Source organism: Podarcis liolepis, assembly GCF_965112155.1.
Source record: "Podarcis liolepis genome assembly, chromosome: 16".
NCBI classification, from domain to species: domain Eukaryota; kingdom Metazoa; phylum Chordata; class Lepidosauria; order Squamata; family Lacertidae; genus Podarcis; species Podarcis liolepis.
Genome location: NC_139567.1, coordinates 34,498,850 through 34,513,539, shown reverse-complemented (window position 1 = coordinate 34,513,539; position 14,690 = coordinate 34,498,850). Strand labels below are relative to the sequence as shown.

The 14,690-nt window shown below is 47.2% G+C and overlaps 2 protein-coding genes across 6 annotated transcripts in view; both read right to left on the bottom strand.

The window, feature by feature from the left end:
- Window positions 1-14,690, bottom strand: part of GTF2IRD1 (GTF2I repeat domain containing 1) — a 1,520,245-nt gene that overhangs the window by 900,479 nt on the left and 605,076 nt on the right. The window contains exon 24 of the transcript XR_014520034.1: window positions 4,714-4,916. The gene's annotated coding sequence lies outside the window, so the exon portion shown is untranslated. The remainder of the gene's footprint in view (window positions 1-4,713; window positions 4,917-14,690) is intronic.
- Window positions 1-14,690, bottom strand: part of AUTS2 (activator of transcription and developmental regulator AUTS2) — a 658,278-nt gene that overhangs the window by 569,620 nt on the left and 73,968 nt on the right. The window lies entirely within an intron of this gene.

Below are 14,690 nucleotides of genomic sequence, written 5' to 3'. Positions count from 1 at the left end.
TGAAGAGTGAGGCAGCAGCATCACGTGGGTTGCCAAAGCCCAGGGCAAGGCAAGTGCTGCGTCCCTCTGGTGGACTGGGCAGCTGGGATGGGGGCATGAACCGGGGGTGGGGCGCCTCCAACAGGCTCCTTGCATGCTGCCTCCATCCACCTGCCTACTAGACCAGCCCACCTTCCACCCTGCCTCAGCTGCCAGGGCTCCATACCCATTGTGGGGGGTGCCTGATTGTGCCCCTGAAAAAAAATATATGCCTGGGGCTTCCCCCCACCCCCCACCCCCGTGGGGAACAAATGCTCTAAATTAAATTAATACGATTTTTAAAAACCATCAATCCTTTTTACTGACAACAACAGGGGGTTGAACCTGGAATATTTTGGATGCAAATCTAGGGCTCCACCGCTCTCCAAAGTGCATCTAATTCAATATTATATTAAACAGGGGTAGGGGAAATACGTGTGGCCTTTCAGATTTTGATGGATTCCAGATCCTATCAACCCCATTTCCGGCATGGCCAGTTGTCAGGGGTGACAGAAGCCAGAGTCCAGCAATATCAGAAAGTTCACAGGTCCCTAAACCCTTGCCTACACTGCCAGGTAGTGACTCTTCTGGGTTTCAGATAGAAGTCCTTTTCAACCCTACTTGGGGAACCTGGGGGTTGAACCCAGGATATCTGACATGCAGAACAGCTGCTCGGCCACTGGTGTGTGGTCCTTCCCTGTTGCTACCAGGGGCTGGGGAGCAACAGTGGTGAAAAGTTATTGCCTTGATGCTCTCTTTGTGGTGTTGCTGGCTGAGCAATTTGGGAAGCAGGACGCTGAGCTAGACGGACTCTTGTCTTTGATCCAGAAAGGCTCTTCTTATATCTTGTTTAACCAAATATCCCTAAGGAAGATGAGCATAGGCTGAAAATGTTTTCAGGGAGAATAACGCCATGAGTGGCTGCTAACCCTGAGGCAGTGTTCTGAATACCTGTTGCTGGAAGCCACAGGAGGAAAGAGCGTTGTAGCGCTCAGGATCTGCTTGAAGGCTTCCCATAGGCATCTAGTTGGACACTATGGGACATCATAGCAGGGATTAGGAGTTGGTTACAGGTTTGAAGGTATTGGCGGCGAGCTTTGCTCGAGTGGCGGTTAGGCATTGGCAGGGGTCTATGGTTATGCAAATGAATGGGGGGGAAGGAAGCGCCATCACCTTCCCCCAAGGAAAGGGTAGTCCGGTAGAGGACTCCAGGGGGCGTTGCCTTGTCCGAAACCTAGGGAGGTAAGCGCCTCCGGCACACCCCAGAGCGGTGACACCCGTGGGATCCTAGTTGGCGTACTTCAACAGGACTCCCACGGCTTGTGGATAACCCTTCCCGGTCTCCATGCCGGGTAGTCGTTAGGAGCCAATGCCTAAGGCCAATACCTTTCAATTCTGTAATCAATAAAGTTGTGGCCTTTTTATGCCCATTAACCTTAAATAATGTGTCCAGTGTCTTCATTTCACATGGGGGAGGGGACTTGCCACGCAACAGAATGTGAGACTAGATAGGCTACTAGGCTGATCCAGAAGGCCATTTTTATGTTCTTACATTTGGCATGCATATCTGATCGAGACTCATTCCTGGCCAAAGGTCAGGGTGTTAGGATTCTTTCCCTGTGTTGCAGTCATGGGACTGGTTTTACCACACGATGGTGTATGTTTTTATTCCACATTCTGGGAAGTGACGGAGACAGGATGTTTTTATTACTGTGTTTCTGTGGTGTAGGACTTTTGTCCTTTGTTTTCTTTTTGCTGTCTGATGCTGAAGAGGAAGGAGCTGAGTTACGATGCTCCAAGAGTATATGTGCAAATAAACGTAGTTTAGCCAAAAAGCTGAGCTACTGAGTCTGTAAGCTGTACGCCGACAGCCTATACTCTGCTGAAGTGTGCTGATGCCTCTGAGGTTGCTGTGATGTTCTGGCTGGAGCAAGATTTTGAATCTCCCAAACGAATGACCAGGAGGGGGAGAACATGCCAGTTGGGCATGTGTCTCTGCCGGACTCCTACTCACATTATGCATACCCTCCAACATTCCTCAGATGTACATAGGGACATTTCTGACTCACCACCACCACCAAACTGACCCTCCTCGACCCGTTTTCATCCTCCTCCACCCCGCAGAGCATTTCCACTACCCTGCTCCCTGCCTGAACCTTGGAGCCAGTGCATCACGTGAGGCCGGGCCTCGGTGATAGTGGCAGCCTCTCCTACTCCTTGCCTGCTCTCCAGCAGCTGCAACGAGCTGCCCAAGAGGGGATGCCAGCAGCAGCAGCCATGGAGAGGCAACATGGTCTCCCTTGCAGCTGCCACTGCTGCTGCTGCTGCCACCATTGCTCAAGACAAGCACTGACTCATGCTCACCCACACAACCCCAGCTCAATGGCAGTGGCACTGATGGGGGAAATAGGGACATTCCAGGATCAAATCAGAAGCCAGGATGGCTTTCAGAATTCCATATCCCCTTAGCACACTTGGACAGTATGCATTATGGCTTATGTGAGAAGAAATCTCATAATTGTGGAATTTGTTCCTAGGGAGATATGGGAGATAAGGGCACATCTCATGTTGGACTGTGATGCTTCTAGAGCAGGGGTAGGCAACCTAAGGCCCAGGGGCTGGATGCGGCCCAATCGCCTTCTAAATCCAGCCTGTGGACGGTCTGGGAATCAGCGTGTTTTTACATGAGTAGAATGTGTCCTTTTATTTAAAATGCATCACTGGGTTATTTGTGAGGCACAGGAATTCGTTCATTTCCCCTCAAAAAATATAGTCTGGCCCACCACATGGTCTGAGGGATGGTGGACTGGCCCACAGCTGAAAAAGGTTGCTTACCCCTGTGAGGCAGCCTTCAATCATGAAAGCTTCAGTTCATCAGAGTCGGAAGTGTTTGGAGAGCTGTTCTGGAGAGCATTGCGCAACTGGGGCATCCCCACCTTGATGGCCTTTTCACTGGTAGCCAGTTGCCATACTTCAGATGGCAAAAGGACCTCTGATGATTAACTTAGTACACACAGAGACATTTATAGAGACCTTGGTTGAATGTAGCCCCTATCAGACCCAGCCTGGCCAGGAGTAATGGGAGTCATTGCAGTACAAATATCTGGGGGAAACTAGGTTAGAGAAATGTTTTACACAAATGTTGGCAACACAACCTTTTTTTTCTTTCTTTCTTTTTTAAACCAACTGTATGTGTAGTTATTAAGTGCTCTCGGCTTTCAGGGATGGGAATAGTTAAAACCAACCAAACAACCATTGAAACAATATCCCCCTACAAAACATTCACTAATAAGATTGTGGACCCGGAAAGGAGAAAATATTCATTTTCTACTGAACGTATAGGCTCACTAGAGTCTAACCACTTTTTAATTAAATTTTCACACATGACAAATTCTTTGTTAACCAGGAAGGACCCCAGAAACATTCTTTATCGTGTCCAAATTTACCCACAGAAACCAATTTCCTCTTTTCAGCACTATATATATTGCTGCCCTGCTGCACCGCATGGTTTCTATTGAAGAAATGGAGAGCCTGCCTGCAGCAATGTTTATACCCGTTCTTTTGAATGTGGTTAGCCGTCTGTGCACCATAGGGCTTGCCCACACTTCTTATTGTCCCACTTCCTTCCCCCGCTGGGGAAAAACCACTCTTCAGCGCTCAACCGGGACAAGTGGCAATTCGGATTTTCTCCAGATTGATGCTTGCTCTGGGTTAGCACGAAAGAGAGGGCTTTCCTTGGGAAAGGAGTGGTACAAAGGGAAAAGCACTCAGGCCCGTGCTTTCTAGATATGGGACAAGTGAGAGTGTGGACAAGCCCATTGTCACCATGTTGTTGTTGTTGCAACAAAAGAGGCATTCACTGGGGCATCTGTTAAATCTGTCCAGCAGTAAAATCCTTTTGGGGGCAAGTGGTCGCAAATATTAATGTCCCCATAAGAGACAGAGCAAGGGATGCGGGTGGCACTGTGAGTTAAACCACAGAGCCTAGGACTTGCCGATCAGAAGGTCACGGTTCGAATCCCGGCAACAGGGTGAGCTCCCATTGCTCGGTCCCTGCTCCTGCCAACCTAGCAGTTCAAAAGCACATCAAAGTGCAGGTAGATAAATAGGTACCACTCCGGCGGGAAGGTAAACGGTGTTTCTGTGCACTGCTCTGCTTCGCCAGAAGTGGCTTAGTCATGCTGGCCACACAACCCGGAAGCTGTACGCCGGCTCCCTCGGCCAATAAAGCGAGATGAGTGCCACAACCCCAGAGTCGGCCACGACTGGACCTAATGGTCAGGGGTCCCTTTACCTTTACCTTTAAGAGACCGAGATTACTTTTATTATCTTTATTGGATGGAGAAAGTGCTCTTGCTCTTTGTAAACTCGTAATGATTTATTTGGTGGCAGCACACTGAGCTATTTCACAGGCATGGAATGATGCATTAGCATTTATTTTAGAGAGCTGTTATTTACAGCAATTTCTGAGTAAATTAGGCCTCACTAACACAATACATTCTAAGCAGTATCCTGCCACTTTAAACAGTCAAGGCTTCCTTCGAAGGATGATGGGAACTGTAGTTTGTTGAAGGTTCTGAGACCTGCTGTAATATCACTATTTCCCTCAGAGCTGCAATTCCCAGGGATTGATTGATTAACCACTCTGGGAATAAATGTATGGTGCAGAGGAGGCCTCTCTCATTATAGTGGTACCTCGGGTTAAGTACTTAATTCGTTCCAGAGGTCTGTTCTTAACCTGAAACTGTTCTTAACCTGAAGCACCACTTTAGCTAATGGGACCTCCTGCTGCTGCCACGCTGCCGGAGCACAATTTCTGTTCTCATCCTGAAGCAAAGTTTTTAACCTGAGGTACTATTTCTGGGTTAGCGGAGTCTGTAACCTGAAGCGTATGTAACCTGAAGCATATGTAACCCGAGGTACCACTGTATTTGTGCACTTTAGGAGTACAAACCAAACTAGAAGACTATGTAGCAGTGTGAAAGAATTTTACATTGCACATGAATAGTTAACCTTTCCAGTCTCTTATACCTTCTAAATATGAATTTGTGTGGAGAAATTTGTAATCATTAGCGCATGTTTATATATTTGCGTATTTGATATTGTTCTTTGTTCATTCTGATCTTATGTTCTTGTCATTTGAATTCATGTGGAATGCATTTGGCTTTCCCCATTGTTTTTAAAAAAAGAATATCAAGATAATTTCCCCTCACGTTCAAAAATTAGCTGGCTACTCCATGCTCTAATTACGTCATTACACATGAATCCCTTTCAGACTTTCACTGTGGACAGAGCAAACGTGGGGAATGAGGTTGTGTTGACAAGCTCCAGACATGATGCATGTTCAGATCATTTGAAGGGCAGACGAGAGACTACATCACTTTCTATGGACCTCCTTCCACAGCTGGGAACACTGCAAAAAAATACACCCCTGCATCTGCAAAAGGAAAGAGCCTTTTTGAAATGCTACTTCCACCTTCAAAGGGGAGTTCCTTTGCCACCCCCACCCCCTTGAAGAAGACCTGGGATGGTTTATCTCACGGCAGAAGTTGAGGACGACCACATGGTTGTGGGGAGCCCATCAGACTGGAGTAGAGAGAGACCAAGTTTATCAGCTGGCCCCTCCTCAAACTCTCCACCTTCCCTATTGTCAGGCTTCGGGGAACCAGGTTCCTCCCCACCCCCCTTTGGCAGTAGATAAGCAGAACAAAGAGAAAGGAGTCTTCTTACCAGTTTGAAACTCTAACGATCACAGCGAGAGAAGAAAGAATACATTTCCTAGGAATTAAGGTGCTCCCAATTAAGGGTTACACCCACTTCCTCCCTAGTCACCCGAGTCACTACCGCGCCTTGAGATTGATCTCATAACCACTGTGCTTTCTGTGCTGCCACCTTATCTGCTCTTCTTGACCTTGGGTTGAGCAGATGAACACTTTCCAGAGAAAGTGAGTCTGTTATCTCTCTCCCAGTGCTTCTCCTCCTAGCTGTTCCCCACCCAGTACTTCCCAGCTTCTGCCTTCTGAACTATGCCCCTCTGCAAACCACTGTTCCAAATCTATACTGTCCTCCTGATCCTGGGAAGATTCAGGGTCCTGATCAGGAGCAGGGGGAGGGAGAGGGAGAGGCTCCCACCATTCCTCCCCAGTGCAGCCCTCCTCAGCACAGTCCCTGACACCTATGCAGTATGAGCTTCTTAACCAGGGATGCCAGAATTTCCAGGACATAGCCGCTATTCAACTCCCTTAAGCATTGCCCAGGCAGAAATCACTGAAATATCCTGGGAAATCCGAACATAGGGCTAAGCTGCTCAACAACTTTGGCAAAAAGAAGAAAGAAAACCAACACAAATAAGCTCAACAACTTTCATGTCTGGATATTCACTTTTTAAAATATGGCAACCCTATCTTAATGCTTGTTTAGGGGCAGAATAGGAATTTTTTGAGGGGAGTCCCTGATTGGCCTTGGGCTGCCTTTTTTACCTACTTCATAATGATGGAAGTTTTTCTGCTTTTGGCCTAGGCAGGAAATATAGTTTGTGCGTCTGGTGGAGTGGATATCAGTGGCATTGCTGGGTTAAGGGCACTCCTAGGTTGCCCAATGCTGGCTTGGCTTTGGAGGACCTTGGGGTGCCATTTAGACTTGGTATGCACATCTGGGTCAACGCTGGTAGGGCTTTGGTGTGCACTTCAGGTTCGCATCCCCTTAGCCTGTAAAAGTGCCCAGTGAATTTCTCCTAGCACACATTTTTGTATGCAGTTGTGCCTAACATGCACATTTTTGCAAAGCGATTTCTCTAATAGAATGCATTTTTATGTTACTTTCATGAATAGATGCATTTTTTGCACACTTTGCCATAGCATGTGTATTTTTGTACACATTATAGTGGTACCTCAGTTCTCAAAAGTAATCCATTCCAGAAGACCATTTGACTTCTGAAACTTTCAAAAACTGAGGCGCAAAGGGTGGTCTGCAAATCTAATTGAGAAAACTGCGAAACACTCAGCGGAAGCAGTTGGACTTCCGAGGTGCGTTCGAAAACAGAAGCATTTGCTGGGGAAACCCAGTCAGATGGGCGGGGTAGAAATAACAAAATTATTATTATTATTAGTATTATTAGTATTATTATTATTAACGAAAACCGAGGTACTACTGTACTTGGCTAGGCAACTGCATTGCAAAATTCGGAGAAGTGCAAATTTTGAAGAGCAGCTGTTTTGGTTTAGAATGGCGGCTTTACAAATAAGTCAATCTCAGCCTCCAGAGCAAAGCACTGGGAACCGTGCACAGGGCACTATCAGTCCTTTTGCCAAGCAGATTTTGCTTCTCTGTAACCCAACTCAATGTGCTTTTAAATCATTGGCTTTCTGCTAGTTTAGGGAAACTAGGCAAGGCAATCTCATAGGCACTTGCAACAATCCTTGTTTCTTCTTTTGGCACCAAGAATGATCTGCTATAAATGGTGTTTGCTATTCAAGCCCTTTCTTCTCTGTGTTTTGTTCAAATGATTTTAAACAAAAAAAAAACCATGCTTCCCCCCCATGCACATCCCATATAACCTGCTGTAGTTTCTAATTTACAACAGCAAAATATAATCTCCTCCATGAATTTGCATAAAAATGAACAGACCTTGCAGCACGATATTAAATTTGAAATTTGCATGCAAGGGTAGCCAAGTAATAAGTTTGCATTTCGAGATGTTTGTGCCTGCAAATTCACAAACTAGCAGATGTAATGAGGAGATTTGTACACCTCCCTGAAAGCAAATCAGCGATGAAAACACTTGGAGGCTGTTGTTACAGATCAAAGAGCATGGGATGTACAGGGTGGTATCAGAACTGGCATACAAACCAAGTCAGCCAGCCATTTCGCTTGGCAACAGGCCCTGCTCAAAATGGAAGACAAAAAGCAGAAAATGCAGCTGTTCCTTCATGCAAGACTCCAGAACAATGCAGACACAATGCCAATAGGCACAGGAGTGCCTGGTGCATTAGGGCAAAGCGGGTAGTGCCCCACCAACCTCAGTCTACTCTCAGCCAGCCTCCACCTGCCTGCCTGCCTGCCTGCCTGCTTACATCCAGTCCAGGCAGCGGCACTGGGGGGTCAACTTTCTGTTCCTTAATCTCAGTGACGCCCTTATAAGACTCAGCAGGGAGGATGATAAAGACAGAACTGGAATTCGGCAACATTCACACTATGATACCACTTTAAGCAATTATGGCTTCTGCCGTAGAATTCTGAGAACTGCATGTAAGGCCATTGAGAGTTCAATCCCCATGTCCCCAAGCTTCAATTCCCAGAGTTCCCCTGGGAAAAGGGACTGATTGTTAAGCTGACCATTTAGTGGTAGGGAGTGGGGATTGTGGGCAAGAGATTCAATGCCTGACATCTTTTTGTGGTGGTGATGACGGTTATGCAATATTATGAGAGGGGATTGTGTTTTCATTTTGTATTTTTATGTTGCAAACTGCCCTGTGATCTTTGAATGAAGGGCGGCCTATACATTTAATAAATAATAAATCATTACCGCCATTGCCAAATGCATTTGGAAAATACTCATTTCTAGAGTCGCTACCCATCCATGCATACGGTTCTGAGCTGCATAGAGCAATGTTCTCATACCGTGTCAGCCAGTTTTGTGTGTTCATATAAGATGCCATCTTCTCAGCAACTGGTGTTCCCAGTTTACTTCTGGACACTGGAGTTCATAAGAACGTAAGGCAACCCTGCTGGATCAGGCCAATGGCTCATTTAATCCAACATCCTCTTCTCACAGTGGCCAAGATCCTCTTCTCACAGTGGCCAAGATACCTGTGGGAAGCCTTCAGCCTAGACAGGAGTCCTCTCCACTCCTCTGATTCCTAGCAACATGTATTCAGAGGCATAATTTAAGCATCATGATAGACATGTCATCTAGTGACTCTCATCAACATGGCAGGAACAGCTACAAAGAGTGGACATTCTTTTGTGCAACTCTTTTAAGAATTCAGGAGACTTCCCAAAGTCTGGTTTTCTCAACCTTGTTAACCAAAGACAAGACACTGATGAGTTTTCTTGAAGCCTAGATCATGTCAAGACATTCTCAGTGGTCCAGACAGACTTCCAGCCTCTCTTGTCAAGACAACTCCCTCTGTTAGCTTCATATATATGTTTCTGAATGCTAGAGTAGCTCACTTTAGGTTTGTTTGGTTTTTTGTTTTGTTTTTTAAGGATCTTGTTAGCTCCCTAGCACAATCAAGACCTTTATTATTAAGTCTTCTTTTACCACCAGAACTGGGAGTGTAACAACCCGCTTATTCATAAGCTAATTTTACCTAAGAGGTTTCTCAGCAAAGCTGATTGTTCATGCTGGATCCTTTATACAATTAAAACGGCAAAAGGGAAGGAAGAAAGAAATCACTTTAACATCATTAAAGCCCTGTGTTGCACAAGCCTCTGTGAGAGTCAGCAATTTAATGACTGAAACATGAGCAGCAATGCCTCCAAGTCAAATGACTCATTTACAGATCCCCTCCTCTCTCCTTCCCTGCCTTTTCCTGTTCTTCTGAGGTCTCTGACCCAACTAAACTGAGATGAATCGATAAAGGCACTTCACAGGTGAAAACAGCTACCTGGCTAAGATCAAGCCACTGGTTTGGGTGTACAAAGCCCTAGACAGCTTAGGATTGGGGTACCTGGAAGATTGCCTGACCCCTTATATTCCCAGCCACTTTGCGGATGAGGGCCTCCTGCAGATGCCGTCTCATCAGGAGGTACGTACCATACAATATAGACATCAGGATTTGGGTATCAGGGTAACTGCTCTATGGAGACACCTCAACTTGACTATCAGCCAGGTGTCATATCTACTGTCCTGAAGCACCATCTATGGGGAGGCCGGAAGGGAGACCCCCCCCAAAAAAAAATCAATGAGGTGGCCGGGCCCCCTCAATATTCCACAGCCAAGGGGTCCCCCTCGGGCCCACCAATGGCTGCAACGGGCTCCATCGGGCTCTCCCATTGGTGCCAGGACTGCAAGTTCATAGGAAGCTCAGCGTCCCATTTTGCAGCCTTCCTACAGAGAACCTGAGGGTTCAAGGTGTGTTTTCTTGTGTGTGCAGCTTTCTACAACCTGGAGGCTAGCACTGTGAAGCTCTTGAGGGGCCAAATGCAACTGACAACAAGCTGGCTGTTAAGAGATTAAAATACAGTCATACCTCTGGTTGCGAACGTGATCCGTGCAGGAGGCACGTTTGCAACCCACAGCGTTCACAGCCTGAAGCACTGTGTCTGCACATGTGCATGATGTGATTTGGTGCCTCTGCGCATGCACGAGCGCCAAAACCAGGAAGTGACCCGTTCCAGGACTTCCGGGTTCGGCGCAGTCCACAACCTGAAAACCTGCAACCTGCAGCGTTCACAACCCGAGGTATGACTATAAAAACAAAAACCAGCAATTGCTAAAATTGTAATTTCCTCTCCATTTTGCGCTCTTTTTCTTACTGCAAGGGATTGAAACTGACCTCTGCTCCTGATCATTTTATCTGATGAGTGAGGCTGCAGTAATGTTTATCCTGGAATAACAAATCACCTTGACTCCCCCCCCTTCTAAATACAGTGCATACCCCCACCAATACTTTGGGAGGGCATTTCGGAACACCCCACCGCCACCCCGCTGACCCTGTCCATCCCCCCTGACACTGACACTTCCTCTCTCACCCCTCCCCTCCCTCCCGTCCACCTACCTTTCTCCAGCCACCCTCCTCCACAGCCTGTGGGAGTGTCGGCTGCGGCTCCTTCTGGAAGGCTAAGCCAGCCTTCCATAGGCCAGCGTCAGCCTCCACAGCCTCAGGAGATACAACACAGGTCAGGCCGACCTTCCAGCAGGCACACCGGGCCGGTGCCCCTTCGGGAGAAGTAAAACACCCCAACATCACTGATGAGCTGAATTTAATATTGCAGGAAATCAGAGGTTGCTGCCATTTTTGGTAGTAGTTAGGTGTACACCATAACGACTTGGATGATGGACTCAAGGGCATCCTGATCAAATTTGCAGATGACACCAAACTGGGAGGGGTGGCTAACACCCCAGAGGACAGGATCACACTTCAAAACGACCTTGACAGATTAGAGAACTGGGCCAAAACAAACAAGATGAACTTTAACAGGGAGAAATGTAAAGTATTGCACTTGGGCAAAAAAAATGAGAGGCACAAATACAAGATGGGGGACACCTGGCTTGAGAGCAGTACATGTGAAATGGATCTAGGAGTCTTGGTTGACCACAAACTTGACATGAGCCAACAGTGTGACGCGGCAGCTAAAAAAGCCAATGCAATTCTGGGCTGCATCAATAGGAGTATAGCATCTAGATCAAGGGAAGTAATAGTGCCACTGTATTCTGCTCTGGTCAGACCTCACCTGGAGTACTGTGTCCAGTTCTGGGCACCACAATTCAAGAAGGACACTGACAAACTGGAACGTGTCCAGAGGAGGGCAACCAAATTGTCAAAGGCCTGGAAATGATGCCTTATGAGGAACGGCTAAGGGAGCTGGGCATGTTTAGCCTGGAGAAGAGGAGGTTAAGGGGTGATATGATAGCCATGTTCAAATATATAAAAGGATGTCACATAGAGGAGGGAGAAAGGTTGTTTTCTGCTGCTCCAGAGAAGCGGACACGGAGCAATGCATCCAAACTACAAGAAAGAAGATTCCACCTAAACATTAGGAAGAACTTCCTGACAGTAAGAGCTGTTCGACAGTGGAATTTGCTGCCAAGGAGTGTGGTGGAGTCTCCTGCTTTGGAGGTCTTTAAGCAGAGGCTTGACAACCATATGTCAGGAGTGCTCTGATGGTGTTTCCTGCTTGGCAGGGGGTTGGACTCGATGGCCCTTGTGGTCTCTTCCAACTCTATGATTCTATGATTCTATAATGTGATGTTGCAGAAAACCAGGGCAGGGTGGCACTGGTCTTCTGCAACATCACATTATGGTGTACGCCTAACTACTACCGAAAATGGTAGCAACCTCTGATTTCCTTCGGGAGAAGTGGCATGGCCTGGTGCGGCTTGCCAGAAGGCCGGCCCAGTGTGCACTGCATCTCCTGACCCAAGGTCAGAGGTTGCATGTCTCCTGATGTGGCACAGACTGAACCAGCCTCTGACACCACCTTCCGGCACCACAGACGAACTTCCGGAACAGGAGGTCAAGGTAAGTTTTTCTTCCATTTTTTGGTCCTGCTTCTGGACTCACACCACAGCAGAACTATAAAAAAAAATGCCTGTCTTTTGATCCCTTGCTCTAGTGCGACCAGTGCAGGGGAGCAAAATTGGGACATTTGGGATTGGGAGGAAAAGCAGGGGCATCTTCTACCAATTCGGGATGTCCCAAATACAGTGGTACCTTGGGTTACATAGGCTTCGGGTTACATACGCTTCATGTTACAGACTCTGCTAACCCAGAAATATTACCTCAGGTTAAGAACTTTGCTTCAGGATGAGAACAGAAATTGTGCTCCGGCAGCGCGGCGGCAGCAGGAGGCCCCATTAGCTAAAGTGGTGCTTCAGGTTAAGAACAGTTTCAGGTTAAGAACGGACCTCCAGAACGAATTAAGTACTTAATCCGAGGTACCGCTGTAATCCTCTTTTCAATGCATCCCGAACCCTAACCCGAGGCACCACTGTAATTTGGGACACTTGAGGGGTCTGGCAGCGAAACCTTCATTTTTGGCTCAAATACCAACCAGGACCTTCATTTCCGGTCTCTGGAGGGGTGTGCGTGCCTTTTCAAACAGTTAATCTCCATGGTCATCCCTCCACCCCCTGGGCTCACAAACGTGTCAGGATGGTCCCCCTAAGTCACTTGCTAATGAAAGTGTAATATACAACAGTGGGCTATATGATCAGCCTAAGAGAGAAGCCTCCTGGGGGATTCTCAAAATGAATACTGAATCAGCGTCAAGTCAGATTTTAATCTTCCTTCAGACTTCTCATAAATTAACTAGAGACACTCCGTGCCACTGATTCAAATTCCATTCTGGTACTTTACGCAGCAGTTCCCCCTCTCCAAGAAGAGTTCTCCTTTTAACCGACATGTGAATCACAGTCCTTTTGCCTTTGGCTAATGAAACAATCTATGGCCTTTCGAACTGGGGAGTGGGAGGGAGCTATTGTTTCGCTTGTTATTATGTTATGCATTCTTTTGTGGTCTTATACTGTAACTTACCCTGTGATCCTCAGAGGACGGGTGGTATATAAATTTCATAAATAATAATATTAATAAATATGAAGAATTTTAGAAGTTCTTGATGGTCATGAGGCAATCGGATTCTCCCCTAGCCCCAATACTAGGTATTTGTTTTTCCAATACTAGTTATTTGTTTCTCTCTCTCTCTCTCTCTCTCTCTCACACACACACACACACACACACACAGAGAGTGGTACCTCGGGTTACAGACGCTTCAGGTTACATACGCTTCAGGTTACAGACTCCGCTAACCCAGAAATAGTACCTCAGGTTAAGAACTTTGCTTCAGGATGAGATCAGAAATCGTGCTCCGGCAGCATGGCAGCAGCAGGAGACCCCATTAGCTAAAGTGGTACCTCAGGTTAAGAACAGTTTCAGGTTAAGAACAGACCTCCGGAATGAATTAAGTTCTTAACCTGAGGTACCACTGTACACACATTTATTTCATGGAGGATAGGGTTACCAGTGGGTACTGGCCACAATAACCAGTAAGGCTTGCTAGCTGCTGGAAATCGCCCATGTTGCACTCATGTACAGGCTCTCCGTTGGGGCATCTGATTGGCCACTGGGACAGAAGGAGTGGATGAACCACTGGCCTGACCCAGCAGGCTCATCTTATGTTTTTATGTTCTTTAAGAGGGAAATCCTAAGCTGGGAATTGCACCCAAATGAGTACTGAGCATGCTCAATGGCCATGGAATACTGACAGAGTGGGCAGGAGGCAGAGCCAGCCCATGAGGCATGGTGAGGCAGTTGCCCCAGGTGGTGGACTGGGGACTGCTAGGAGAGGTGGCAGATCCATGCCCCCGAGGTATGTACCTGCCACAGAGTGAACCAGCCAGTAAATCTCTCAATTGTTGGAGTTAACTTTTTATTAGCGAAAACACACGTCTTCACAGACTTGGCTGAGTATCAGGCCTAAAGCTTGTTCCCTGTAGGTCTTACTCCATGAAATTAGTTGTTGAGACTAAAGCTTCCCACATCCCCACAGCCATCTATGTCTCCTTCTCTGCTGGTTCTGGGAGTCAGGAAGCAAGAGGAGCATGTTTCAGCAGGAGGGGAAGACACCCTTGCCTCTTCACCTCCCTCCTCTTGACCTCCTGCTTCAGTTTCAGCCTCTGCTTCTGGACTGCTCTCTGCTACAGCCTCTTCCTGCTCACTAAACCCTATAATCTCTTCAGCTTCTGACACCCCTCCTCTCAGTCTTCTCCCTCTTTTCCCTCTGGCCACTCATCGTCATCCCACCACCATTCTCTGGGCTCTGAGCCTTCCTCCTTTGGTGGTTCCCCAGCTGGTTCCTTCCACCATTCCTCTGCATCCAGCCAGTCCATGACAGTACCACTCACCATCTCCTGCCCTTACTGCTGACCCTGCCTCCTTCCTCTTCCACAGCCTCCCATTCCTCTCCAGCCTCCTTCAGGGCACCAGGCTGCCTCCAGCTGTCTCAGGTAG